The sequence below is a fragment of the Chlorocebus sabaeus genome, chromosome 11 (genome assembly GCF_047675955.1).
Source record: "Chlorocebus sabaeus isolate Y175 chromosome 11, mChlSab1.0.hap1, whole genome shotgun sequence".
Lineage (NCBI taxonomy): Eukaryota > Metazoa > Chordata > Mammalia > Primates > Cercopithecidae > Chlorocebus > Chlorocebus sabaeus.
Genome location: NC_132914.1, coordinates 55,397,970 through 55,425,827, shown reverse-complemented (window position 1 = coordinate 55,425,827; position 27,858 = coordinate 55,397,970). Strand labels below are relative to the sequence as shown.

The 27,858-nt window shown below is 47.3% G+C and overlaps 1 long non-coding RNA gene across 1 annotated transcript; it reads left to right on the top strand.

Moving 5' to 3' along the window:
* Positions 1-1,333: 1,333 nt before the first annotated feature.
* LOC140712859 (uncharacterized) lies at positions 1,334-27,858 on the top strand. Its single transcript, XR_012094663.1, has 4 exons — positions 1,334-4,237; positions 24,744-24,867; positions 25,632-25,722; positions 27,312-27,858. It is a non-coding gene; the product is annotated as an uncharacterized lncRNA (long non-coding RNA).

Sequence of the window (27,858 nt, the reverse complement as noted above, 5' to 3'; positions counted from 1 at the left end):
CACCGTTCATTTTCACCTTTTCTCTTAACACCCCAGCACTGTGACCTTATGTCAGCCTGGTTCCTTGCAGAAGCCTCCAACGGGTCTCCGTCAATGCTTTGAGTTTATCCTGCACAGTGCTGCCAGACTTGTGGTCCTTGAAAACACCCCCTTCATCATACCGTTCATCTGCCCTCCCACCTCTGCAGGCTGGTCCACTGCCTTCACCAGACCAAGTCCACACTCAGCCCTGCACTCAAGGCCAACTGCACCTGCCCCCCGCCCCACAGCTTCCCACCCTCATCCCCTACTCCCCCTCTCTCCAGTTCCTCAGTTTAGCAAAGGGATTACTCCAACATCATGCTCCTTTCTCCGCTCCTGACACAGGCCGTCCCTCCTCCCCCAGCTCCCTGTCCTCCTCCTGCCTCTGGCCCACCTCTCAGTCAGGGCCTCCACAGCCCTCCTCCCAAGGCCTGCAGGACTCATTATCTGTACTGTTGATCAAGCAAGTAATTATGCACAGCCTTGTAAGGCTCTTCTGTTTAGCCTGGAACAGGTATTGAAACTGACTAGTGCTATTTAATCTCTGTATCTCAGGTCTGCCTCTATGTCTGTATCTACATATCTCATCACCTAAATCCTATAAACCACTTGAAGGTGACGACTGTCTTAAAGGTCTTGGTTTCTCCCTACAGTGCCTAATAGGTAGATGATAGGTGCTGGATATATATGTTGAGCTCGTCTTTCTGCCCACATAACTTGGTCTCAAACAAATAACCAGGGCTGGTCAGAACAGCAAGCATCACCGTTAGAAGTCTGCTCTTGGCCACCGCAAATCTGCCACAGACCAATTTCACTGTAACCCCTCAGCTCAGGGTCCCCCACGGGCATCGCTGGTCTCTAGAGTGATCGCTGACCGAGGCGAGGCGCTGGAGGCCGCCCCAGCTCGGCTCTGCCTGCTGATTTGGCGATCGGATTTCCATGCCCCTCCCTGGTCCCCAGCTAAAAGGAAACATCCCGGGGATGGGGGATGGGTGGGGGGATTCCTGAACCCTGAACCCTGACCCCTCCTTGGTGAAACCACTCCAGCCCAGCTCAGGGGTCGTCAAAAGCACTCTGGGGAACCTCTGCCCTTGGGAGAGAAAGAAGACACTGCACCTTTAAGTCTGCAGCCGGTTGAGAAAAACAAGCTGTGATTTATATAAGCGGGAAAATCATGTGATTTGCAGGAACACTCCCTCCTCCCCCGACCCCCTCCCCGCGTCGCCTCCAAGCCCTTCCCAGTGGGGCCCGGGCGGCGGGCTGGGCCCGGCTGCCCATGAGGGGCGCGGGCGGGGGGCGCGCCGAGCCTCGGTTCACAAAGCCTCCTCCCCGGGCCTGCACTCCCGCAGCTCTTCCTTGTGGACCTCGGACTCGGGGACAGGCGGCAGCGGGCTCTGGGGCGCGGCAGTTTGGTCCCCACGTTGCCTCGCGGCGGGATGCGGTTCAGGGGGTCCTCGATGGGGCCCCGCGGACCTGGGCCTCCGAGGGCGCACGAGGCCCACTCCCCCGACTGGGTGGGCTGTTGCCCTCAAGCCAGGGTGTGCGGTGGAGAAACTGAGGCTCTCCTTCAGCTGCTCAGGGAGAAAGGAAAGCTGGGGACCCCACACACTGGCGTCTGTGTCCCAGAACACCCAGCAGGGGGGAGAGCAATTTAAGAAATAATCTGGTTGGCAAAGGGCATAATGAAAATCAGCCATTTCTAGAGCTGAGGGGCGGTCGTGTTTAGCCCAGAGGACCTAGCCAGCTTTCAGGAAAAAAACGGATGTGGCCTTTCAGGCAGAGCTCAGAAAAAAAGAGCTGTGATTAGGAGACCCTAAGAACCAGGAAAGATCTTTTAAATATTGGAGGGGAGGTGGTGTCGCTGCTGAGGAGCCCACACCCACGCTTAGTTAGCTCTGACAGCTTCTAAAGGAAAGGGAGATGCTTAGATCATCCTGAGAAACTGGAGGATCTCCTGAGTGACCTGAAAAGGTCATCTCATCCATCTCCCTGCTGCTGGAGGAATATACAGAGCCCATCCCAGAAGAACTCCCAATGGGAGAGGATGAACAATCACTTCTGAAACCAAGCTCAGGAGAAGTTGAGGCACTTTCTCAAGGGAGAAGAGCTGCCAGGAGAAGCAAGGGTCTCTCTCATTGCCACTTCCTTTCCGTAAACCATATTGATGGGCTCTGAAATTGTCCAAGGAAGGAAACCTGTGGCTTCTCAGAGCAACCAGTACCAGGGGTTCAAGCTCATCGGAGAGCATGTTGAAGTTCTGTTTTATTTTCCTCCATTGGTCACCTGCTGGGGATGAGGCATAGGCCTAGGGTTGTCACCTGGAGGAAAGACATGATGCAATTAACAAAGCTGCTAATGCCTCCTCTCACCCTGAACTCTGCCCTCAGCCTCTGTCCCAGCCCACCCTCTGCATCCTGCACAGCCAGCTGGGCCCTGGGGGGCTCCTCCTGGCCCTCCTCCCACCCGCCCTTTCCCTGTCAGATGGAGGGTCTTTATGCTGAGATCACTGAAGGAACAGAGCCTCAGTACGCTCTGTCACACCAGCAATGAGAAGACCTTTCTAAAGGCGAAAGCTCATGGAAGGCAGATTCCTGATTATTCCATAAATCCTGGAGAAGAAAAATATAGGTTAACATAAGGATTCAAGAGGATGGCACTCTGTGTGTTCAGGCATATGCTAACTTCACTCATTCCGTTATTTAGTGCTTTTGTTATTTAGGGTGTGCCTGGCACTGAGTTAGGCACCAGGGCTACCACATAAATAAGACAGAGATGGTCCCTCCCTGAACTCTGCTGCGCAGTCCTTCACTCTGCCTCCCAGGACAGGAGGCTATGATAGACTTTTCTCTCCTGCACCAGCATATGTCTGTCTCCTTCCCAGCCCACCCCTAGCAGGTGTTGCCCCCAGCCCCAGCTGCTTATGTCTCGTGTGTTCTGCCAAGAGCTGCTTCTGTCAGAAAGCACTAACTCTCTGGTGATTGGGTGGTGGATAGAAGAGGTAACCTAAAGGCCTGTCCAGAAAATGAGATCAAAGTTGGCAGCCTCCTGGGCCCCTCCCGAAAAAGGATATAACCACCACCATTTATAATTATTTCAGGCCCCACTTCACTCTGTCGCACCCGCTTTCTGTCTCTCTCTCTCTTTTTTATTATTATTATTTTTTTAGTTCTTTTTCTGATATGCCTGGATGCCCCAGTGCAAGTCTCCTCTTTCTGAAGCTTCCTGTGCCAGGGACCTGTCCACCTGCGAGCCCTCCCAGGTGCAGCTCAGCTGCATCCACAGGGGGTCCTGAGTCCCTAGGCCCTGCACAGATGTCTACCCAGGGTCTCTTGGTCTCTCCCCATTGAGGGTGCCCAAACACCATCCTTAATCACAAGTCTGCCAGCCTCCACCTTCTAACTCTCCTAGACCACACCAGCCCCTGCCTTATTCCAGTATTTTCCTGATTTTGCCTATTTCCAGCTTCCCTCAGCCATGCACAAGCACAGCCTGATGCTGTGCATAGGAAGAACTGGCAAGAAGCCTGTGGTGAACAAATATTTCTAATAAAAAAAAGGAATTATGGCCCCAAACTGAAAACCTACTGGAAGCCACAAACTCTGTTACCTTCAAAAGAAGTCATATCTGGACCGCTGAGGTTTTAAAAAAATGCAGAGTGAATTAGTGAAATCAGCTCATCACGGACACTGTCTCTTTCAGGAAATGAAGCCTCAGAAGAAAAAAGGCATCCTAGCCCCTGCCAAATTCCATTCTGTTTCAAATTAGCCTTCCAGTAAAATGAGGGGGCTGTCCTAACTGGTCTTTAAGGTCCTCCTAGTACCAGGGCTCTGAGGCTCTCTATTTCCCCTGAACAACCTCTTGGAACTCTCCACATTCTCTTAACTGAGAAGAAAATGCATTTGTGCTCTGGGCTGAAGCTCAGAAGTGGGCTTTCACGACAGTCATTTCAGGCCTGTTTCCCTTGTTCTCCCTTCCCTGAAAGGGCCTCTGGTCTTTCCCAAGCTGCCTGAGTAGAAGGGAACACAGCTCCCCCAGAGCAGAGGGGCCCGCGAGAGGGAAAGCTGGCCCAGGCCCAGGGCAGGCTCGCCTCTGACTCTGCAGGGACATTCTTCTCTCCCAGCCGGCAGGGAACTTCTGGAACTTCTAAACAGCACATCCTCGAGCCAGCCCAGGCCCCCACAGCATCCTGCACCCCAGGTTTACAAGCTTTTTAGTGGTAACTAACACATTTGGCAAACCTCCTCAAGTGTGAGCCAAGCCAGGCCTTTTTCCCCAGGTCCCAAGTAACAAAGGGATACTGGGCTGGGCCAAAAACAGGATCCATCCAGCCAGATGAGCCTAGAGCCTTGGTTCTCGGGGCCAAGGCTGGAGAGGACAAGAGGGAAATGTCCTCGGCCAGCCTCACTGTGGGCTCCGTCACCATGCAGGCTGGTCCAGAGATTTCAGGATGCATCACTGATTCCAGGCAGGGCTCCATCCCCGGCCCACATTCAGCCCAGGACCTGGCCAAAGAATCACCAAGAATTCCCAACAACACGACACACAGCCCATTTTCCATGTCAGGCTCCTCCAGGATCTCTGGGTGGGAGCAGCCCGGCCTTCTCACTGGGTTCCTATGTCTAGGGGGTACAAAAAGCATATGTTGGCCAGGCACAGTGGCTCATGTCTGTAATGCCAGCACTTTGGGAAGCCGGGGCAGGCAGATCGATTGAGGACAGGAGTTCAAGACCAGCCTGGCCAACACGGTGAAACCCTGTCTCTACTAAAAATACAAAAATTAGCCAGGTGTGGTGGCACATCCTATAGTCCCAGCTACTCGGGAGGCTGAGGCAGGAGAATCACTTGAACCAGGGAGGCGGAGGTTGCAGTGAGCTGAGATCACGCCACTGCACTCCAGCCTGGGCAACAGAGCGAGACCCTGTCTTAAAAATATAAATAAATAAATAAATAAATAAATAAATAAATAAATAAGGCATATGTCTCCATCAGAGATAGTCAACTGCCATATATCTCTGCTTTCAGATGATTTTAAAGAGAATGTTGTTTTGAAAGCTCGAGACATGTTCAGGGTTTGGCTTTGGTTCTACCTCCATCTCTGTTTTGAGAAACACAGTCCTCTTCTCTGTGCATCTGGAAATCTTGAAGGCAGTGAGCTGTGTTGCAGGGACTTCCTCATTACCCAGGCTGTGCCTTGTCCAAATGTTGCCGAAGGTCTCCAAGAAGAGAAATCCATCCACTCCTTCCTTCAGGCTGTCTAACTGGCATGCCTGCCCTGTAATATCCAAGCAGTGACTCCAGCCCCATTCCCCTACGTGCAGGGACTCCATCATTGTGTCCCCCCAGCCTTGCAGTGCCTCTCAAATCTTGCCACAACCCCCCACCTTCTGAGTGCCAAGATTCTCAGGTTTGTGCTTCCTCTGGTGACCTCTGGCTGGGCTTCCCTGCTTCCCACCTCTCACCCTCTAACTGCACCTCTCCTCCCGCAGCTGCTCTCCTCTCCCACCCCCTCTTTATCACCCTCTGCTTAGCCCCATCCCTGCATTCCCCCAGCCACCCACAACTCACACAGCAGCAAACTTTTACTCAAGGTTAGGGGTCATAGAGAGGAAATGGCAGTAAGCAAATGAGAATCTACGAATAGATATTACCCTGAACGTTCACCAACCATCTCCCACCTCAGAAAACTTCTCACTGTCCCCTAAGTCCCAACTGTTTTAAACCATCTTCTCTCCAGCCTTCCTCTTCTCTTCTAGACCCTTCTACCCAAACTCCAAGTTCCTGGGGATTCAAAACAATTTGTCTTGCAAAAACAATTTGTCTTGCCTTCTGCATGCACAGAAAGTCTCATTGTTCTCACCAGAGCACTTCCCTATCGGGGTTCACCATAGCTTAATCCTCAAAACAGAGGCATCTACCTCCAGGATAGATGCCAGCCCGCCCCTGGAATGATAAAGCACAGCATTTTGTTTTCTATGTAACACTTTCTTCCTATCCACCCCCCACCACCGCCCCCTTACATCTGGTACCCCTGACAGTCAAGAAATCCACCCCAAAATGTTCCTGTTTTCTTTTTCCTTTTTGCTCCTTCTTTTTTTCTTTCTTTACTCCTCTATAGGCATGGCACATCACTGATCCGCATTCCTGCTGCAGTTGAAATGGTGATCTAATTAAAAATAAGTCAGCATGAAACAGATACAAAAGCACAAAATATTGTATGATTCCCCTTACATAAGGTACCTAGAGTAGCCAAATTCCCAGAGACAGAAAGTAGAATAGTGGTTACCAGGAGCTGGGGAGAGGGTAGAAGGGGGAGTTATTGTTTAGTGGGTGTGGAGTTTCAGTTTGGGAAGATAAAAATACTTCGTGTCACTAAACTGTACACTTAAAAATTGTTAAAATGGTATATTTTATTTTATTTTATTTTATTTTGTTTATTTATTGAGACGGAGTCTCACTCTGTCATCCAGCCTGGAGTGCAGAGGCGCCATCTCAGCTCACTGCAACCTCTGCCTCCTGGGTTCAAGTGATTCGCCTGCCTCAGTCTCCCGAGTAGCTGGGACTACAGGCGCCCACCACCACGCCCAGCTAATTTTTGTATTTTTAGCAGAGATGAGGTTTCACCATGTTGGCAGGCTGTTCTCAAACTCCTGACCTCAGGTGATGCGCCCACCTCGGTCTCCCAAAGTGCTGGGATTACAGGCGTAAGCCACCATGCCCAGCCAAAATGGTACATTTTCCATTATGTATACCTTACCACAATACAAAAAATAATGTCAATAACATTCATTCTGACCTCAAGAGAGACCTGCAGTTAATTCCACAAATAGGGTCTTTTCCCTCAGCAACTTTGGATCATATCACTTCTGTGAACTCCTGGGCAGACAGTCTGTGCTCAGGAGATCAGCCTCACCTGCCTCAGGCTTGGTGTTCAATCATCTTTCTGCTGACCCCACCCACGTGGCTGTAGACTTTAGGCTCCCCTTCCAAACTGATGGAAAACAGAAGAAGCACGCAGCAGCTGACACTGGAATAGGAGCCTTCAGAGTTGGTTTTAAGCCTAGTTCAGTCGTTAACTAGCTATGCGGCCTTGGGTAAGTTATTTAATCTCTTTCAATGTCCTTATAAAGAAAATGGAGAAGATAATAGCCGGTCCCCAGTGAAATAATGGATGTGAACACACTTTGAGAAGTATGTGCAAGCTTCATCATCTCTTAAACACCTCAGACATTAGAAAGAAGTTGCTACCTGGAAATAAGGAGGTAGCCGGCAAATAGCTCAGTAAATACAGTCTAAAAATACCACTTTGATCTTGGGCCAATGTCCCTAAATCATCGTCCTCCTCAAAGATGGAATGAAGCAAGGTCCTTCACAGTCTGGTCTCTACTAAGAAAACTCCATTTTACTGAGACACTGATTTTCCCCATGATTTGCTTTTATTCAGAACCAATATCCAGCTTTGTCCACAGGGTGCCCACTGCATTGCTTCACTGAGGTGAGGAGTGGGTTCTGAGCAGGAGCATCATCAGGGAGGAGTGGGAACAGGACAGAGGGAAGGGCTGATTCCCAGGAGCATGTGTTCCCAACAGCCCCCTCTCATAACGTTCACAGCACTCGGGCATGTTGACTCTCAAAAGACAAATGAAAAGGTGACAGCACGAGTAGGGTGGATACAAGACTAAAGTTCTCATAAAAGACGGTGGCCTGATAGTGGCTTCAGACAGTGGCATTGGCTGCCCCTCAGTCTGGCTGCCAGCTGGTCCCGCTGCCCTGGCTCTGGTCCATTAGGATGTAAGAGGTAGCACTTCTTGTCAGGAAGTCTCTCTTTCCCTCAGGCCTTAGGAAGAAGTTCAGGTCCCCACAGCCCAGGTAAAGTCCACACTCTTCCTCCCTCTGCCCTCCCCTGCCTCACCAAGACCCTCTCTGTCCTTCTCTCAGCTGTCCCCTCCTACCTCCAGGGAACACCCAGAGGCAGAGGTCCCTGTACTCCATGTCTCTGGCCCCAGCCACACTCAGGCCCGTCTCACACACCTCACAGTGACCCGGCTTAGCCCAGATGGAAGTCATCTGGTTAGGGCTTCAGACTGATTTCACCAACAATGACGTTATGCTTGTCCACACCCATTCCCACATCACCTCCTTCCGAGTCCCCTTCCCACTCACTCAGGCAGTGCCAAGAAGTGAAAATGGAAGCAGACTCAAAGGAACCCGGGCTGGGGTTGTGTCTGGGGACACGACCAGGGCCCAGGGCTTGGACCACGGACAACTTCAGGTTCCGACCTCATCCAGCCCAACCTCCCAAGCCACTGCCACACCACAGCGGCAGAATCTGCAACCTACAGGAGCTCGCTTTTCACTTAAAGCCAAGGGAGGGGAACAGAGAGATTTCTTGCAAAGCCGTTCTCTCATAGGGTAGCCTGTTTCCCTGCTTGCCTGTGGGCCTTGGGACACTCAGGGTGGACTGTCCTTGCTGCGGCCCCAAGCCTTCAATCCAAGCCAGTCAGGGGCGTCTGCGTATCACCACACCCCAGGTCCGAGGACCCAGAGGGGCACAGGGTTGTTGTGGGCTCTGAGAATGTCACCGTGAGTTGTAAAATTTATGGGATTTTAACTTTACTTAGTACCCAGCCAGCACAGACCCAGAGGACCTTGATCCCACGGACGACCAATGGAATAAACTGTTCCTACAAATGGGACCTCATCCCAACCTCCTCTCCACCCCTCCTCTCAAAGGTGGCCTGTTTAAGAGCAAGCTGCTCTAACCTTACCACACCTTCCTGAGAGCTGGGTGGAGGGGAGGGGGAGGGGTTCTGAGCAATCACTGTGGCTGAGAGCTCCCTGGAAAGGGGGAGAGAATTCAAGAACTCCCCATTCTTGAAAGAGCCAGAGTGGTTCCTCACAAGAAACCATGGAGTGTCACTGGCCAGACCACTAGCACAGCCTGGAATGTATGAGCCACCAGCTTCTCCACCAGCGGCCCTCTCAGCTCCTCCATGGAGGCTGGGGGTGGAAAGGAATAACGTTTCTTCTGAGGCCCTCCGGGGGCGTAGCCCACCCCAGCCTTTTCACAGGGTGCTTTGAGGGAGAAGCTGCAGCCCAGCCTCTCCAGCCTCTGCCCTCACAAAGGCACCCTCTGTCACAGCCTCCCCCACACTCCCCACTCCCCGCACCCCGCACCACACACATGCACTTCCTACAGGAGCAGATTCCAAGCCCAGTTAATGTCGGATGCTGTCTCCCGACAACATGCTGGAACAAAGGCTGCTCATGACTAAATGTGCCGGGGTGCTTGTCAGGGCTTAGGCAAACGTAATTATAGGGAGAGGCAAAGCCGCTCTTGCAGCCACACCTGGCCATACAGTAAACAGCACTTTTTCCTGTCGAGCTGGGGGGAGCTGAGAGACAGGGAGGCGACAAACCACAATTTGAATCATTTGGAGAGAAGCTATAAATATAATAATGAGTCATTTGTAAAATATAATTTCATCCAAAAGCCTGGAAAAAAATAGGAAAGAAGTTCTTATGCTATTTCAGGCTAAATTGTTCAAGGGTGTTCTGCCAGAACCTGGGGAGGGGACCCAGCTGCCCACCAAGAGCCGGGCTGGGATTCACATACGGGCCTTCCCGAGCTCCCCGCCTCCCACCGAGAGTGCTGCCTGGGACAGCGCCTTCTCCTGGCCCTCGGAATATGCCGGGATGGAAATGCCGCAGACTCTAGTGCTCACTCTGTGGAGAGCTGATAAGAATCATGGACAAGACAACCTGACGTCCAGGCTGTGCAGCCTCAGAACAGTTTAGGGCAGGCCCGCTGTTGTTTTTGGCAAATTCTGGCCCAGCCTTGAGGTCCTACCAGCCTTTCATGCTCAGGGTGGCTTTTCTAGTGGTGTTTCAAGGTCTCTTCTAGAACACTGGGAAGACAGTTCCAGCCCTGGGCCCCAACTGCTCTGGGGGAAGAAGGTGGAGGCTTTCTAAAGCTCTGTCTGGGGGAGGGGGCTGAGGTCACATTAGGGTTGGCCCAGGTCACCACCACCATTCTGGGTAGTTGTGAAGAGCACGTGCTGTGGAACTAGACTTTTCTTAGGTTCAATTACATCTGGGCCACTTAATATCTTTGTGACCTTAAGAAAGTTACTTGATCTCTCTGGGCGCAGTTACCTCACTTATTAGATGGGTTTAATAATAACTGTACCTTCCTGAAAGGATTCTTGACAAGATGAAATGAGTTAATATGGAAACACTTGGAATAGGGCTTGGCATAGTCAGTACTTAATAATGTTGACTAATAAGTATTATTATTTCTCACTGGGCATCTCTGTACAACAGAAAACCACAGGACAAAGGTACCATGGCATACATCGTTCACCATGGGTGGCTGTGGATACACGGGGTCAGGTCCTCTGGCTTGTCCTGTCAACACTGAGCAAACTCTTCAATCTCTGCAGCCAGAGGATCCCCTTTATCCCTCCTTACACCCCTACTTTGCCTCTGAACTGAACTGCAAGTAGGGAGAGGAGACAGGGTAGCATTCTACCTACTGGGGTTTGGTTTTGGTTTTGTCTTTTAGAGACAGGGTCTCACTCTATCACCTAGGCTGGAGTACAGTGGTGTGATCATAGCTCACAGCAGCCTCTAACTCTTGGGCTCAAGTAGCTGAGACTACAGGCCGCACCACCACACTCAGCGAATTTTAAAATTTTTTTGGAGATAGGGTCTTACTATGCTGCCCAGGCTGGTCTCAAACTCCTGGCCTCAAGCGATCCTCCTACCTCAGCCTCCTGAGTCACGGGGATTACAAGTGCAACAAGCCACTATGCCCGTCTTCTACCTACTGTTTAGGGGCCCTAAGTCAGTTGCTACTTTAAAACAACTGAACACATCCTGAGCTCTAACTTCAGCCCCTCCTTCTCTTGCCTCTTCTCCTCCTCCTTTCTTCTCTTCACTTCCCTCCATACTTTCCTGTTCTTCGTGCTATACCTCTCCTCCTTCCTTGTCTTCTAATCCCAGGGCAGAGCTGGGAGAGTGGGATGAGATCAATGTACTCAAAGCCTCTGTTCCACCCAAACCACCAGGTCCTTTTCTCTTGTTGCTAAGAGTGACCTTGAAAACCCTCAGTAACACTTCTCCCCTGCCCTTAGGTGCCTGCTACACCCAGGGAAGCCAGAAGTGGTGGACAGAAATAGTCTCCATGTCAATACGCTGCATTTTCCTTTCTCAGAAACCAGAGCACCATAGTCAGCTCTAGCCCAGAGACAAAGTAAGAGGATGTTTTTGCAGCAGGTGTCCTTTCTCCTGTAACTACTAAACTGTCACCCCTCACTAAAGAGGATGTCTTTGCCTATGCTGTCCCCACCCCTGAGGCGAGCTTCCTCCTCTATTGGCATAGGTAACCATTTTCTCTTCAATAATTCTTTAATGTTATAAAATACTGCCAGTGTTCACATTCCCCTGAATGATTTTGAATTCTTTTTCCTTTTTTAGTATGTTTGTTTGAAGTAGGAATCTAAACAAGATCCATATATTGTGATTAATTGATATGTCTCCAGAGTCTCTTGTTTATAATTCTCTCTCTTTGTAAATCTCTCTCCCCTTGCACTTTTTTTGATGAAAAAAAAAATTTGATTGTTTATCTTACAGAATTTCCCAAATCTGGATTTAAAAAAAAAAAAATCAAAACACAGTGATATCATTTAACATGTTTCTCTGTCTCTCGTAAAGACAGTAAATTGATAGTTAGATCCAGTGGGCAGGGTCAGGTTTGATTATTATTATCTCTTTTTGTTCTTATTTTTTGACAATGTTACTTCACATGGGTGGTATACAATACCTGGTTGCCTCTCTTTTTGTCACATTGTCAGTCATTGTTGATCATTGCCTACACTCATTAATTCATTAGAGCATACAAAATTTTGTTACTCTATTCTGTTATTACTTATTCATTTATTAGATAGAATTCCCCATGTCCAGGGCTCTTAAATTGCTTTGTATAGATTCAGATTTCTATCTAGTGTAATTTTCCTTCTGTTTGAAGGACTTCTGTCACTGTTTTTTATAATTCAAGTCTTCTGGTGATCCTTGACATTTTAAATGCCAAAAAAGTTTTTATTTCCCCTTCATTTTTGAAAGCTACTCTTGTTGGGTATAGAATTCTAGGATGACAATTTTTTTCCTTCAGTATTCAAAAGATGTTACTCCACTGTCTTCTGGCTTTCACTGTTTGCAAAAAGAAGTCTGTGGCCAGGTGCAGTGGCTCACGCCTGTAATCCCAGCACTTTAGAAGGCCAAGAAGGGCAGATAACCTGAGGTCGGAAGTTCAAAACCAGCCTGGCCAACATGCCGAAACCCTGTCTCTACTACAAATACAAAAAGTAGCTGGGTGTGGTGACCCACGCCTGTAATCCCAGCTACTCAGGAGGCTGAAGCAGGAAAATTGCCTGAACCCGGGAGGCAGAGAATGCAGTGAGCCAAGATCATGCCACTGCATTCCAGTCTAGGCCACAGAGTGAGACTCCATCTCAAAAAAAAAAAAAAAAAAAAATACAAAAACAAAAAACAGCAGACTTCTTTTTGTTTTTGTTTTTCTTTTTTTTTTTTTTTTGAAACAGAGTTTCACTCTGTTGCCCATGCTGGAGTGCAGTGGTGCGATCTCGGCTCACTGCAAGCTCCACCTACCAGGTTCACACCATTCTCCTGCCTCAGCCTCCAGAGTAGCTGGGACTACAGGCGCCCGCCACCACGCCTGGCTACCTTTTTGTATTTTTAGTAGAGACAGGGTCTCACTGTGTTAACCAGGATGATCTCAATCTCGTGACCTCATGATCAGCCTGCCTTGGCCTCCGAAAGTGCTGGGATTACAGGCGTGAGCCACCGTGCCTGGCCTGCTGTCATTTTTAATGTTGTACCCTTGTACATAGTGTATCCTGTTTTCCTCTAGCTGCTTGTAAGACATTCTGCTTCACAATGGTTTTAAACAGTTTGGTTATGATGTGTCTTTGTGTAGTTCTCTAGCTTTTTGTGTTAAGGGTTCATTAAGCTTCTTGGATTTGTAGACTTACAGTTTTCATCAAATTTGAAATATATTTGGCCATTATTTCTTCAAATTTTTTTTACCATCTCCCTTTTCCTGGGACCCTAATTACACAAATATTAGGCCACTTGAAGTTTTCTTACAGATCACTGGTGCTCTGCTCTTTTTTGTTTTCCTCAATCTTTCTTCTCTGTGTTTCTTTTGGATAGTCTCTGTGACTATAGCTTCAGGTTCATTTGTCTTTATCTCTGCAGTGTTTACTCTGCTATTGATTTCATCCAGTATGTTTTTTATTTCAGTATATTTTTCTTTTTTTTTTTTTTTTTGAGACGGAGTCTTGCTCTGTCGCCCAGGCTGGAGTGCAGTGGCCGGATCTCAGCTCACTGCAAGCTCCGCCTCCCGGGTTTACGCCATTCTCCTGCCTCAGCCTCCCAAGTAGCTGGGACTACAGGCGCCCGCCATCTCACCCGGCTAGTTTTTTTTGTATTTTTTAGTAGAGACGGGGTTTCACCGTGTTAGCCAGGATGGTCTCGATCTCCTGACCTCGTGATCCGCCCGTCTCGGCCTCCCAAAGTGCTGGGATTACAGGCTTGAGCCACCGTGCCCAGCCATTTCAGTATATTTTTCATTTCACATTATATTTTTCATTGCTAGAGGTTTAATTTGGATCTTTTAAATATCTTCCATGCCTTTATTTAACACACTTAATCTTTCTTTTATTTTCTTAAACATGTAGTAACTATTTTAATGTCCTTGTCTACTAATGTTCTTTTTCTAACATCTATGTCATTTCTGGGTCTGTTTCTATTGATTGGTTTATTTTCCTTGTTATTGGTCATATTTTCCTCATTATTTGTATGCCTGTATCCAATAATTTTTGACTGGATAGTATACATTGTGAATTTTACCTTGTTGGGTGTTGCATATTTTTATATTTATGTAAATACTCTTGAACTTTGTTCTGAGACACAGTTATTTGGAAACAGATCTTTTGAAGTTTGATTGTGTTTAAACTTTGTTAGTTAGGACCATAATATCCACTAGTTTAGTGCTAACTTTGCCCCACTACTGAGATAATACCCTTCTGAGTACTCTGATGTCTTGTGATTTATGAGGTTTTTCAACTGGCTGGTGAGAACATACACTCCAGGGATTAATTATTTCCTCTGCTCCTTTTGTGTGGTTGTTTCCCTAGACTCAGATACTTTCCTCACATACATGCTCTGATCAGTACACAGCTGACGACTCAATGGGACCTCTGCAGATTTCTGCCTCTCTCTCACGCTCTCTCTCTCCCTGCATCTCCTGCCCTCCACCCTTATTCTCCTCCTTCATCTCTCTGTAGCTCTCTCCTGTCTGGCACACTGCCCTTAAAACTATAGCTGCCTTGGCCTCCCTGAATTCCCTGTTCCATCTCCTCAGCTCAGAAAGACTATTGGACTCTGCCTGGGTTGCTCCTCTTTGCAGAGCAGCCTGGAAACTCTCTCAAGGCAGTAGGATGGAGCAAATGTACAGCTCAGCTCACTTGTTTTCCCTCTCTCAGGGATCACTGTCCTGTGCTGTCTGATATGCAAAACCATTGCTTCATATATTTTATACAACATTTTAATTGCTTCAGGAAGGAGGGTAAAGTCCATCCCTGTTATTGCACCTTGACCAGAAACAGAAGTTGTTCTGGATAACTTCTGCTTAAATTTGTATATTCAGCTCAGGACCTTGCTTTCAGAAGATTTCCCTATGCCCCACCATTATCTCCACCAGTGCAGGTTGGAAGCTCTTTTTCAGTGAGCTTATAATACCTTACCTGTGAGTATGACTATCGCTCATGAGTCTCCCTGCAGGGCCACCAAGTTGCTTTCTAGTCTGTGAGTTAATCTGGAGTACAGTTATGTCTACACATCTTTGTATTCTCTCTGGCGTCTTGAATATAGTAGGTGCTGAATTAAATGTTTAGGATATCTCAGTAAACATAAGATTCAGTTAAAAAAAGAAATAAAAAGAAAAAGCAAACAAGAAAGAAAAATAGAAAAGAAATAAATGTTTAGGAGAATGAGGCCAGGTGCAGTGGCTCATGCCTGTGATCCCAACACTTTGGAAGGCCAAGGCAGGAGGATCACTTGAGGCCAGGAGTTTGAGGTCAGCCTAGGCAACGAGAAAGACCTTGTCTCTACAAAAAAAAAAAAAAAAAAAAAAAAATGAAAAAATTAACTGAGCATGGTGGCATGTGCCAGCAGTCCCAGCTACTCAGGAGGCTGAAGCAGGAGGATCACTTGAGCCAGGAGTTCAAGGCTGCAGTGAGCTGTCACCATGCCACTGTACTCCAGCCTCAGCAACAGAGCAAGACACTTTCTTTAAAAAACAAAAAAAGTTTAGGAGAATGAAAGAAGAGAAACCCATAGTCACTTGGCCATCACCAGCTATAACTAAACAATGATAAGACCATACCTATAAATGGCATTTACGATTAGACTCACCATAAACTATGGGCACTGACACTGACAGCTGTCTCTGGGCACCTCCCTCATCCTGAGCTGACCTGGCAATGTCCAGAGCACTCCCAAGAATGTGGCTTTAAATATCCTGACCTTGACAATCCCAAGGACTTCAATGGAGGGTGTGTGTGGCACTGAGACATATGAGTCATTCAAGGTGCCAGAAAAGTGTAACTGCTTCACTAAGGCTTTCAGAATACTCCCTGTCCTAAGGTGAGGTGAAGGAAAGAAAATAAACATGGAAAAGCCTAGTAAACACTCTCCCCAGAGTTTGTCACATTCTCTACCTCCCACAGACGTGTCCAGAACTCTCTGACTATACAAGGGACACTGACAGAGGATCCCAGGCACACTCACTGCCAGGTCAGTGTCTGGACAAAGCAATCCTAATAGAGCCAAGGCAGAATCAAACATAATCAAGGAGTAAGGGAGCAGGGACTCAGGGCAAATCAATTCCTGAAATCATATTCTGCAAACTTCCCAAACCCACCTTGGCTCTAGAAACCCATGCTTTTCAGGTCTAATAGACAAGGCTGTGCTGAGCTCTCACTCTGGGCGCTACACAGTGCACAGATACTATCAGGACAAAATGAGTCCTGCTGATCATCCCTAAAGAATTTAATACTAGGCCAGGCGCTGTGACTCACGCCTGTAATCCCAGCACTTTGGGAGGCCTAGGCTGGCAGATCACAAGGTCAGGAGTTCGAGACCAGCCTGACCAACCAACATGGTGAAACCCCATCTCTACTAAAACTACAAAAATTTAAATAAAGAAAAAAGAAAAAAAATATATATATATATATAAGCCAAGTATGGTGGCACGGACCTGTAATCCCAGCTACTGGGGAGGCTAAGGCAGGAGAATCACTTGAACCCAGGAGGCAGAGGTTGCAGTGAGCCGAGCTCATGCCACTGCACTCCAGCTTGGGCAACAGAGCGAGACTCCGTCTCAAAAAAAAAAAAAGGCTGGGCGCAGTGGCTCATGTCTGTAATCCCAGCACTTTGGGAGGCGGAGGCAGGCGGATCACGAGGTCAGGAGATCGAGACCATCCTGGCTAACACGGTGAAACTCCGTCTCTACTAAAAATACAAAAAATGAGCTGGGTGTGGTGGCGGGCACCTGTAGTCCTAGCTACTCAGGAGGCTGAGGCAGGAGAATGGCATGAACCTGGGAGGCGGAGCTTGCAGTGAGCTGAGATCATGCCACTGCATTCCAGCCTGGGTGACACAGAGAGACTCTGTCTCAAAAAAAAAAAAAAAAAAAAGAAAAGGTAATAATTTCCTTAAATTCAATGTTTCCCAAAGCAGGGCTCCCTAGCCCCCCACATGTGATTCATCAAGGATATTTGTTAATAATGCAGATCCCTAAGCCCAATCCCAGATGGAAGGAATCAGATTCTTTGGGGATGAAGCCCAATAATCTATATTTTTAATAAACATCTTATGTACACAAAAGTGTGAGAACCACTGTTTTAATGTTCACAGAAGACATTAAAGCAGTGGTTCTGTGAAGACAGATTCATTGTGCTTTGGGACCTGAGAATTATGTTAGGAGTTGAAAAGTCTCCAGCCATTGTCATCTGGGCTTGAAGCTTCTTTGTGGGCTTCAAGTTTATTTGCTTCTGGTTGATTCTATCAGCTAGTATATGAAACCAGAGCTTTTTTTTTTTCTTTTTTTCCCTTGAGGCAGTTTCATTCCTGTTGCCCTGGAATGCAATGGCGTGATCTCGGCTCCCTGCAACTTCCACCTCCCAGGTTAAAGCAATTCTCCTGCCTCAGCCTCTCCAGTAGCTCGGATTACAGGCAGGCGGCACCAAGCTCAGCTAATTTTTGTATTTTTAGTAGAGATGGGGGTTTCTCCATGTTGGTCAGGCTGGTCTCGAACTCCCAACCTCAGGCGATTTGCCCACCTCGGCCTCCCAAAGTGCGCTGAGACTGCAGGCATGAGCCACCGCACCCAGCTGAAACCAGAGCTCTTTGTGAGACTAGTTTTTGAGTCTGCAGTCTGCAGTCTGGCCTGGATATTTCTTTATCTAAGCAAATAGGTCTTAGTTTTCTTCCCAAGCCTTACATTTAGTCTCGAACTGTACCTTTGAACAACTTGAAGAAACTGGCTGGGAGGCACTCTAAATCTGGTCATTGCCTATAAGCTGTGTCCTACTTACATCTGTCATGGAGGTTATGGCCACCTTTGTTTTAGAAGAAGTAAAAACCAGGAGGTGCTTGGGAAGGAGCTAGGGATAAGCCTTCAACCATATCCCATATCCTATATCCCATATTACATATCGCATATCCCACATCCATATCCCATAGCCCATATCCCACATCCATAGCCCATATCTCATACCCCATGGCCCATATCCCATGTCCCATATTCCACATCCATTTCCCACATCCATATCCCATAGCCCATAGCCCATATCCATATCCCACATCCATATCCCATATCCCATATCCCACATCCATATCCCGTAGCCCATATCCATATCCCACATCCATATCCTATAGCCCATATCCATATCTCATAACCCATATCCTATATCCATATCCCATAGCCCATAGCCCATATCCATATCTCATAGCCCATATCCTATATCCATATCCCATAGCCCATAACCCATATCCATATCCCATAGACCATATCCATATCCCATGTCTCATGTCCCATGTTCTATATCCCATATCCCATATCTCATATCCCATACCCCATACAATGCACTCCCCATCCCTGCTTCTGTTCATATTAGGTTAGTGCAAAAGTAATTACAGTTTTGCAATTCTTTTCGATGGCAAAAAACGCAATTACTTTTGCACTAACCTAATACTAACTTACATTGAGACAAAGTTTTTGGAGTTTTCCAGTACTTCTCAGTCTTTTTTTTTTTTTTTTTTTTTTTTACCATAGGCACAAAGGGCTTCTCTTATCAAAGCTGTATTTTCTTCCTTCTTTGTTTTGCGGTAGGCTAGTTTGAGCATAAGCTTACCTTTTTTTTTTTTTTTTTTTTTTGAGACGGAATCTCACTCTGTCACCCAGGCTAGAGGGTAGTGGCGCGATCTCAGCTCACTGCAACCTCTGCCTCCTGGGTTCAAGAGGTTCTCCTGCCTCAGCCTCCTGAGTAGCTGGGATTACAGGCGTATGCCACCACGACCAGCTAATTTTTGTATTCTTAATGGAGACAGCGTTTCACCATGTTACCCAGGCCAACCTCGAACTCCTGACCTCATGATCCATCTGCCTTGGCCTCCCAACGTGCTGGATTCAGGCGTGAGCCACTGCACCCAGCTAGCAGCTTATCGTTTTATAGTACTTTACTAATAGTAACAAGAAGAAGCCAACGCAATCCAACACTACATTTTTTTACTAAGTAGTGTACCGCTACAGCCGCAGTAGGCACGTGATCTGCACATCAGGACCGTCACAACAGGAAACTGTAGAGCTAATTAGATGACCAGTTTCTCAGCCGAAAATGTAGGGGTTCTTTATCCTTCATCTTACCTCTTTGGTTGGACAATCCCATTTTTAGGGCCTGTTGCTTGAAACACCTTATGGAACTCATTTCTGTATCAGTTAGGAATCTTTAGGTTACAGTAAACCAATCTCCAGTTCAACTGGTTTAAACAATACAGAGAATGTATTAGCTCACTTTACTGTAAAGTCCAGAGGAAGAGGTGGCTTTAAATAAGGCTTGAGGCCAGGCGTGGTGGTCATGCCAATAATCCCAGCAATTTGGGAGGCCAAGGTAGGCGAATTGCTTGAGCCCAGGAGTTTGAGACCAGTCTGAGCAACATAAAGATACCCCGTCTCTACAAAAAAAAAAAAAAAAAAAATTTAATTAGCTGGGCATAGTGACATGCATCTATGGCCCCAGCTACTCAGGAGGCTGAGGTGGGAGGATCACTTGAACCTATGAGGTCAAGGCTGCAGTGACTGTAATCACACCACCGCAGTCCAGCCTGGGCAACAGAGCAAGACTCTATCTAAAAAAAAAAAAAACAGTAAAAAGTAAATAAGGCTTGATCCAAAAGTTGATACAATGTTACCATGAAATCAGTTCCCCCCTTCTCTCTCTGCCTTTCATGGCATCATCATGTTTCATACAGTGGTTTTCCAACAGCTCCAGATTCTCCCATAATAGTCATGGCCTGGCTACAGCAATTCACACCTCACATCTTCATACTAGTAACTGCTATACAAGTCCTGAGACTCATATTCTCTCACTCACTTAAAATGGATCAAGTTCCCATCCCTGAACCAGCCACTGTGGTCAGTGCGCTAATTAACTTAGCAATGGTTGGGAAGAAGAGCTCATCACACCCCAATCAAATGGTTGAAGATGTGAAATCCTCTAAAGGAAAACCATGACTATGGCAGCAGGTGGGGAAGAGACACTGGCCAGGCACCCAACAAAGGGTTTGTAGCCAAATAGCCAAAAATGAGTGTGATCTACTAATTTTTTCCCATACTTTGGTCAAAGTGATCTTACTAAAACTCAGATTCAATCCCATCACCCTCCTGTCTTAAATCTTCAGGCTTCCCATTGCCTTTTGAATAAAGTCAATATTTGTTCATAAGGTTAGCAGAATCCTGTATGATCTGGCCAATCTCTCTTCTCTTCCTCCATCACACTTCAGATAAACTGACAAGGGTCAGTTTAGTGTCTTAAATTTGCCATGCCATTTTTGAGCTTTCACACATGGTCTTCCCTATAACTGAACTTTCATCATACTTCTTTTTCTTATTCCTACTCAGTCCTCAGATTTCAACTCAGAAGTCACTTCTTCCTGGAAGCTTTCTCCGTGTCCCTAGTACTGAGTCATGTACCCCTCCATGGACTCCACATCATCTCTAATTTTTTTTTTTTTTTTTTTTGACAGAGTCTCACTCCATCGCCCAGGCTGGAGTGCAATGACGTGATCTCGGCTCACTGCAACCTCTGCCTCCCGGGTTCAAGCAATTCTCCTGCCTCAGCCTCCCAAGTAGCTGGGATTATAGACGCATGCCACCACACTCAGATAATTTTTTTTTTTTTTTTTTGTATTTTTAGTACAGACAGGATTTGCCATGTTGGCCAGCCTGGTCTCGAACTCCTGACCTCAGGTGATCCACCTGCCTCAGCCTCCCAAAGTGTTGGGATTACAGGCGTGAGCTACTGTGCCCGACCTCCAAAATCATTTTTTAGTGTCATTGGCATTTAATAAAAGATAAGGAGATCATTACCATGGTACTCAAGAAATGACCACCTGAACTAAAAGCATGGCTGCAGAGACAAACAAGGGAGAGAAGGTAATGAGGGAAGCATTTAGAATAACTCCCATGTTTCTGGCCTGGTTAATAGGAGAACACCAGTGTCATGAGAAGGAGGTTAGATCCTATCAAGCCGGTGATGGAGCTGCAGCAGACAACTTTAGGTGTCCTGTACTCTATACCCTCTCTCCCTGCTCAGATTCGGGTGCAGCTGTGGCAGACAGTCCCTCCAGGCACTCACAGCTTCCCTCCTTAACGGCCACCACATGGCTGGCTTTCTGCCTTGAGCAGCCCAGAAATGCAAGGAGGCTAATATCCCCAGTACAGCGCTCAAGAAACGGGGCACGAGAGACCATTGAAGTGCCCTGGCTTCCTATGCTGCTGAGGGCCAATCTGAGATGCATTCTACCCAGTTCCTCACGGGCCCAGCCAGATCGAGCTTCATTTGCTCACAGTGGTAACCAGCTCAATAACATACTCTTTGTGGCTTTTCCTTCTTCCCTGCCTCACTCTTTTTGCTCTCGCACCCTGCTTCCCAGGATCATCTCCCAAATAAACTCCCTGAGCTCAAGTCCAAGTCTCAGTCCCTGCTTTCATCCCAAACAGAAACTCTTGAAGACTCTTTGATAGAGAAAATAAGAGGAGAAGCAGGTTGAGGGGCAGCTGGCACCTTAACAGTCACATGTATTGTGTGAGAAGCCCATGGGACAACATAGGACCATGATGTCAGCGGGGATTTGACCTCTGCTCAACCTACAGAACATCTACCCTTTATTTGTCACTGTTGATCTCTCTCTTTGACGTGCTTCACTGACACAGTCCTTACCTGGTCTTCCTCCTACATTCCTGGCTACTACTTTCAGTTTCCTTTGTAAAATAAAGTTGCTAGTGTTGAGGCTGGGTACATAGGAGGTTGTGACAGAATGTTACACTTTTGTGTGTCTTACTCTTTCCAAAATACTTTTTGTTGTGTGTGTGTGTGTTTTTGTTGGTGTTTTTTGTTTTTTTTGAGACAGAGTCTCACTCTTGTTGCCCAGGCTGGAGTGTAGTGGCGCAATCTCCCTCACTGCAACCTCTGCCTCCTGGGTTCAAGCTATTCTCCTGCCTCAGCCTCCCAAGTAGCTGGGATTTACAGGCACTCACCACCATGCCTGGCTAATTTTTTTGTGTTTTTTTTTTTTTTTTTTTTTTTTTTGAGACGGAGTCTCGCTCTGTCGCCCAGGCTGGAGTGCAGTGGCCGGATCTCAGCTCACTGCAAGCTCTGCCTCCCGGGTTCATGCCATTCTCCTGCCTCAGCCTCCCGAGTAGCTGGGACTACAGGCGCCTGCCACCTCGCCCGGTTAGTTTTTTGTATTTTTTAGTAGAGACGGGGTTTCACCGTGTTAGCCAGGATGGTTTCGATCTCCTGACCTCGTGATCCACCCGTCTCAGCCTCCCAAAGTGCTGGGATTACAAGCGTGAGCCACCACAGCCAGCCTCCAACATGCTTTTAAGGAATAACTTTTAGGCCAGGAGTGGTGGCTCACGCCTGTAATCCCAGCACATTGGGAAGCTGAGGAGGGTGGATCACCTGAGGTCAGGAGTTCCAGACCAGCCTGGCCAACATGGTGAAACCCCGTCTCTACTAAAAATACAAAAATTACCCAGGCGTGGTGGTGCATGCCTGTAACCCCAGCTACTTGGGAGGCTGAGGCAGAATCGCTTGAACCCGGGAGGCAGAGGTTTCAGTGAGCCAAGATTGTGCCACTGCACTCCAGCCTGGGCAACAGAGTGAGACTCTTGTCTCAAAAAAAAAAAAAAAAAGAGTAACTTTTAAATGGGGTTTCTCTTCTCATCTCTTCTTCATCTACCCTAATGGTTTTCAAATGTGTGCAGAAGCTTACATAAGTGTCACCTGGGGATCTTGTTCAATGCAGGCTCACCTTGCCCTACTTGAATGCCTGAATGGGCCCCTGCTATTTTTCTGACTTTATCTCCCACCACTCCCTTGTGCCTACGTTGCTGCAGCCACACTGGCCTTCCTCCTCTTCCCCAAACACACTGATAAGTCCTCCAGGCCTCTATGACCTTTGCACTTGCATAACCACAAATGACAGATACCACTACATGATATCTGCTCAAATGTTACCTCCTCAAAGCAGTCATTCTAAAATAGTGTGCAAGCACACACATGCATACACCCTCTATCACACTGACCTGTTTTATTGTCTGCATAAAACCTGTCACTATCTAAAAATATCTGGCTTACTTACTTGTTTACTTGGATTTTGGCCACTAGCTCCATATTGGCTAGCACTCCTAGAAGGTGAGTTCCTATTTACTGCCCTATCGCAACTCTGGGCATATTCAAACAGCTTCATAAATATGTGCTGTGTGGATAAAGAGCTATATGCCTACAGGACTCAGGAGGGAGAGCTGGGGGCATAGACATAGGAGCTGGCGTCATCACAACAGTAACAGTGGAAACCATTTCGCAAAACGGTTTGCCCAGTAAGAGTGGGTAGAAGTGAGGAAGACCAGAATAGAATCCAGGAGATCAGCCACAGAGTGGAAAAAGGAAAAGGAGCCTGGGAAGGAAACCAAGAAGCAGCCAGAGAGGCCGGACAAGGCTGGAGGGAGAACTGCCATAGAAACCAGGATAGAGAGAGTTCAAAAAGAGGAAGTGGTGGACAGAGCAGGCCAAGATGAAACGCACTCAGTGGATTCTTGTCACTAGGAAGTCACAGGAAACATCCAGTTTTAGTAAAATGAGGAGCAACTGGCAGCCAATGAAAGTCTCTGGATAAATGCCCCAGCCTCCTGCCATTTGGAGGGACAATTATAACAATAAGCTCAAAAGTACGCCCTTTGTTGGCTTCTCTTCCTTTCCTGTTTCATTCTCCCCACTCCCGTCTCCCTCCTCCCTTTTCCCTGCTCCCTAGAATCCCTTACCACGTAAACAATTAGCATTTTAATCCTGTCTCAGGCTTTGCAATCCAGGAAATCCAAACTAGAACAGACTAGCTGCATTTCTCACCTGTTCCTGTTTTCCTAGGAGGGAACGAGACTTTCTCTTTACATTTCATCATCCAAAACTGGTTTGTGTACCCATGTCTAAACTAATTACAGCCACCAGGGAAAGGGATTATTAGGATTCGCCTAGACCAACCATGCTTCATTCCCTGGAGCTGGGCATGCTGGGCGTCGATATCAAGCCTAGTCCTGGTTCCATCTCCAAACCATCAAGATTCCCAAGACTGGCCGGGTGCAGTGGCTTATGTCTGTAATCCCAGCACTTTGGGAGGCCAAGGCAGGTGGATCACAAGGCCAGGAGATCAAGACCATCCTGGCTACGGTGAAACCCCATCCCTACTAAAAATGCAAAAAACCAGCCGGGTGTGGTGGTGGGCACCTGTAGTCCCAGCTACTTGGGAGGCTGAGGCAGGAGAATGGCGTGAACCTGGGAGGCGAAGCTGAGATGGCACCACTGCACTCCAGCCTGGGCAGCAGAGCGAGATTCTGTCTTAAAAAAAAAAAAAAAAAAAAATCCCGAAGACTAATGAGTACCGGGGCCCCTGGAAAGGATGACACCTCCCAACCTCTGCACCTATGCCCAACTGCATCCACCACAGCGAAGAACTGCTGCACATTCATCCCTCCCCTCTGTAGGGCACTATGCTGAGGGCTGTGGGCCAGAATGCTAAGATCGTAACATAGGATTTCTGACCTGCCGGGGTTGTCATCTAGACACATTACATACATACGATATAATGTGAAAACACAGAGGACAGCACAGTGGATTGCAATGCAGAGAGGGAAGGCTTAGGGTAGACTCAGTTGTGCTGAAGAAACAAAAGGCCCCCTCAGATATATGTGTCTCATACTACATAGCACCCACAGGTGGACAGGAGATTCTACTCCATGGTACCACACACACTCCAGAACCTCCAGCCTGAGAACAGCTTTTTTTTTTTTTTTTTTTCAGACAGAGTTTCACTCTTACGCCCAGGCTAGAACGAAGTGGCATTATCTTGGCTCACTGCAACTTCTGCCGCACTGGAGTTCAAGTAATTCTTCTGCCTTAGTCTCCTGAGTAGCTGGGATTACAGGCATGTGCCACCACACCTGGCTAACTTTTGTATTTTTAGTAGAGATGGGGTTTCACCATGTTGGCCAGGCTGGTCTCGAACTCCTGACCTCAGGTGATCCACCCACCAAAGCCTCCCAAAGTGCTAGGATTACAAGTGTGAGCCACCACACTCGGCCTGAGAACAGCTTTTATCTGGATGTCACCCATCACTGAGCCAGAGGTAAAGACAGTTCAGAGGGTTTTGAATTAGCAATTGAATTCTGGAATTCTTGGCCCAGAAGCGAAATGTATGACTTCCACTCACAACCCATTGGCTAAAGCTGGTCACATGGCCCCATCAAACTACAGGGAGCCAGGAAGAGAGATCCTACCATATGCCAGAAGGCAGAGAGGCACAGATATTTAGTGAGCATTGGAAAGACATTCAGAAACCACCAAGGAAGAACGACATTTGAACCGAGCTTTAAAAAATATTTTCGTCTTCAATAGATGAAGTTAAGGGCCAGGGAGGAGGACCTGCCAGGTAATTACATAAGACAAGTCACGGAGGCATGAAATGGCCTGGCAGATATGACCAAAAGCCAGGTTGAATAAAGGGATAGGGATTGGCCTGGGATCCCCATCCCAGGGGATGGGGAAGGAAGGAAGGAGGAAGGCAGAGCCTAACTGTGAAGGGCTTTGAATCACATAATAAGGATTTTGTACTCTACTAAATTATTGGCAATAGAGAGCTACCAAAGAATTTTTAAGCAGGAAAGCACCACGATATGATTTGTGTTTTAGGAAGATCTTTGGCAGCAGAATGGGAAGAAGACTGGATGGGAGAGAGATCAAAAGCTGGGAGACTCTAAGAGGCTGTTGCAGTACAGTCCAGGTAGGTAGTAAGAAGAAACTGAAGTGAGGAAGGGGCTGGGAGAATATGAAGGAGGAGGTAGATGAGAGAGACAATTCTAATATAAAAGGACCACTGCTTCTTTTTTTTTAACTTGTATGGAAATATTCAAACATGTACAAGAGTAGAGAGAATCGTTTAATGAACCCCCACATACCATCACCCAGCTTTGTTACCCACACATGGCTGATTTTGCTTCACTTCCACCCCTCACTTCACCCCACTAAATTATTGTCAAGCAAATCCCCATATCATATCATTTAATCTTTAATTTCTTCATTATGTGTTCCAAAAGATAAAAACTTCTTTGGAACATGACTACCATACCATTATCACTCTAAAAATTAACAATGACTACTTAATGTTATCAAATAACTAGTCAATATCAAAATGCCCCTCATGTCCTCTTTTATTTTTTCCCAGTTGGTTTGTTTGGATTGGGATCCGAACAAGGTCCTCACTTTTCTTTACTTTTCTTTTCTTTTCTTTTCTTTTCTTTCTCTCTCTCTCTCTTTCTCTCTCTCTCTCTCTCTCTCTCTCTCTCTCTCTCTCTCTCACAGTCTCACTCTGTTACCCAGACCAGAGGGCGGTGGCGTGATCGACCTCCTGAGCACAAGCAATCCTCCTGCCTCAGCCTCTCAACGAGCTGGGACCACAGGTGCAAGCCATCACACTCAGCTAATTTTTAACTTTTTTGTAGAGACTGGGGTCTCGCCATGTTGCCCAGGCTGGTCCTGAACTCCTGGTCTCAAGCAATCCTCCCACCTCGGCCTTCCAAAATGCTGGGATTACAGGTGTTAGCCTCTGTGCCCGACTGGCCTTCACATTTCACTTGGCCCTCTCTCTTTTCATTTGTTCATTGAGGATTCTAGGTTATTTGTCCTATAGAATTTCCCAAATTCTAGATTTTGCTGATGAAATCCGCCCCCCGCCACCACCAGCATTTACCATGCTTATCTTCCTCCTGCATTTCCTGTAAACTGGTGGCTGATTACAAAACTCTTCTCCTTTTTAACAGAAGCAGAGGGAAAAGGAAAGGGGGAAGGGAACCATTATTTATCAGCACCTACTGTGTGCCAGGCACTGTGTGGGTTCTTATATAAACATGATCTCATTTAATCTTCACTGATACGATTTGAGGTGAATATTTATTATCACTATTCTTATGGATGAGGAAACTGGGACTCAGAAAATCTGAGTCTCACAAATTGATCTGACAAAACTGGAAAATGACAGAACCAGGGTTGGAACCTGGCTGTGTGTGACTCCAGAGCCCCTTCTCACTGCACTACATAGCCCCGGAGTGAAAAGAGGCTTGACACATGAGCGATGGTGCAGGAAGGTGGTCTAGCTAGCCTGAGTCCTGGGACTATTATTCATACTGTTCAGTGTTAATAATACACATTGTGACTTCATATGTGCCAAGTACCTTACATGCATCACGAGGATCTGGACAATGGATGCTTTATTATCCCCATTTTACAGGTGAGGAAACTAAGACAGTGAAGTCCAGAAAGGGCAAGTGGCTTGCCCTGGGCAGTGCAGCTGGTCTCACCAGGTTTTGCTGCCAGGTTTGTCTGCCAGTGGAGCCCATGTTTCCACCACTGTCCTACATGACCTCTCCTCACGAATGGCTCCAACCTCCTGGATGCAATGGATGGAGCCGGGTGCAGAGATGGAAAGAGCAGCCCAACTTTCCTAACTGGAGGACTGGAGCAAGAGCTCTCACTGTCGGCCTAGTGTAGATCGACTCCTTTCCATCACATTCCCCAACCAAGGACAGTCTAAACCAAGCTCACAGCACTGAGACACTGGGGGAGGGCCAGCCCACACCTAGTCCCGTCAATCTTGGTGGCATGGACTCCTTCCTAGGGCTTTCTCAGGAGACCCCATTTCCTACTGCAGCAGGGCAAGAATTCAGGAGGAGCCCACTCAAAGGGGAGACAGAGGCAGTGCTCCCTGCGAGCAGCTCTTCCTCCCCAGAGCTGTCATGGACAATTGGAGAGAAAAACCGGGACATTCTCCCCCACCAGGATATTTTGTATGCTTTGCACTTACTGCTGCGTTCCCTTCATCTGAAAGCTCTAAAATTTCAAATAAAAAGGTACAATGAAAGCA